Source organism: Monodelphis domestica, chromosome 8 (genome assembly GCF_027887165.1).
Source record: "Monodelphis domestica isolate mMonDom1 chromosome 8, mMonDom1.pri, whole genome shotgun sequence".
Lineage (NCBI taxonomy): Eukaryota > Metazoa > Chordata > Mammalia > Didelphimorphia > Didelphidae > Monodelphis > Monodelphis domestica.
In genome coordinates, this window is record NC_077234.1 from 222074298 (window position 1) to 222076815 (window position 2518).

Here is a 2518-nt window from a genome sequence, read left to right on the forward strand (position 1 = left end):
TAATGTCCTCTGATGAATATTTCCTCATTCATTAGGATGATCTTAAGTAGAGGGAAGGCTGGGTAAATGATTTTATATATGGTAAAGGATCTCATAGAAGTAATAATGAGATAGATGATCTAATTTAAAAATTGCTCTGGTTCACTTCCTTGCCTGTTGGTCTCATTCATGTAATCTTCCCAGTCAAATCCTCTTTAAGAGGGCAGAAAATCAGTGCACATAGACACTTTAAGCACCCTGATCTGGAGAGAGAAAGAGAGGAAGGGAGGGAAAACTCTCAACTTCTTGTGAATTTTTCTTGAGGGAATTTTTAATACCACTCATCTTAGAATTTCTTTTCCCACAGGCAACAACTGCTAGTTATAGTTCTAAATATGATAATAAGGTAATATAAAATCAACTATGTAGTTAACATATGATTGTTAAGCTTCTCCTTCCAACTTCCATGTCTCTTTCAATAATATCAGGATGCATTTTACATAGTCATATTTGAGGGGAGTTACCAATTCCTGTCAATTTTTTTTCTAGAAATATCTATGTGTCCTTGAAATTCCTTCCCCCATTATTTTCATTATGATTGCCTTAAACCCAGGGCCTTATCATGTCACAGGCATCACCTTGGAACAATGACCTCATTGCTGTTAGCTTCTTTACATAATGCAATGATTCAATTGGAAATTGGTTAGTGCTTAACTCCTATGTGCAAGGCACTGGGGAAACAAAGGAATTAAATCCTCTGATTTTGAGAATACAGCATGGCATAGCAAAGAGTGCTGCTTCCAGAGTAAGAGGACCTGAGTTCAAAGTCAAAGTCTGACTCTGCTAAATACTATGTGTATTACCTTGGACACTTCAACTATTTTTGCTTAATTTAACTGGTTTATAAAATAAAATTTCTGAATGAGATAATTTCTAAGGACCATTTAGTTCTAAATCTATGATCCTATGATAAGAAACTGACATTTCTCTCTGATTCTCTCTATTTCTCTATCTGTGTTTGTGTGTGTGCGTGTGTGTGTTGTGGGTGGTGGAATAGGAAATTGGAGACTGATATGTTCAAAGAGTAATCCAAGGTAAGGAGTAATGGAGATAAAGGGAAGATATAAATAAAATATTTTAGAAAAGATGAAAGAGGTGGAGAATCTCCTCAAGCTGGAATGTTGGTACTAAGAGCATTAGGGAAAGCCTCAAAGAAGAAAGTATCTTAAATGATCCTTAAAAAAAAAGTGGAATTCCAAGAGATGAAGAGGCTTCCTACAGTATTAGAAAATTGGACTTAGATTTTAGAAGGCCCAAGTTCAAATTCTGATGGCTGTGTTATCCTGCACAAGTTACTTAACCTTTTTCAGCTTCCATTTCCTCATCTGTAGAGTGTGGAAAATAATAGCCCTTAACTTACAAGGTTCTTGTGAAAATCAAATGCTATAATAAAGCTATAAACACAATATAAATTCATATACACTAATAATACAAAATAATATAAATTAATATAAATTAAAAATTGCTAACTTATGTAATACTTTAAGGTGTCACATATATTGTATCTAGTTGTGTATATGTAATATGTTTAAATATATAAATTATGTGGGTGTGTGATCAGTCATATCTGACTCTTTTTGACCCCAGTTGGAGTTTTCTTGGCAAAGATACTAGAGTAGCTTCCTATTTATTTCGTCAATTAATTTTACAGATGAGGAAACTGAAGATTTTATAAATAATGTATGTGTGTGTGTATACATATATACTTCAAATTATACTTACCTATAAAATTTCATAGGAAAAGTTTGGGACCTGAAGACAATAGAGTTACTGAAGAAGATATAGCTAAGGTACTACTCAGCGTAGAGAAAGCAGAATTTTCTCTTCCCAAAGGGATAAAAGAAAGAGGAAGCAGACCCTTATGTACCAAAATATTTATAGTAACAGTTTTGTTTGTCACAAAAACTAAAAATTAAGAACTGGAAATTAATGGTGTCACAATCAGGTAACTCAGAGAAAAAAATGAGATACACTTTTGGGGATATGGTAAATATGGGCATTTGTTTCATTTAATTATATATACAAAAATGTATATATAATACTAGGTTTTCTTCTCTCCTTCCATGGAGGCATGTGGAATAGGAGGGAAAGAATGTAGATCTTTATTAACTGAAATTTTTAAATTAAATTCAGCCTAAAAATAGAGTCAGATTTTGGAAAGTTTTGATTACCTGGATAAAGAGTTTATACTTTATTCCATAGGTAATAGGGACCATTGATGCTTTTTTGGGCTAGGGATAATATATAGATGTCTTCCTTTGAGTCTATGTGGCATATATTTTCAATCCATACTACTTGATTATCTGTCCTTAAACCAAGCTTCCAACCGATCACATCATTTTAAAAAATTGTTTTCTGTATCCTACCACATCAAGTTTAGACTCTGGTGACTTGTAGTACCCTAAATAGCTATTTTATTTTCAACCACTTCTCAACAACAGAGAATACTAGCTAGCATTGTAAAAATCATGTTTCATTG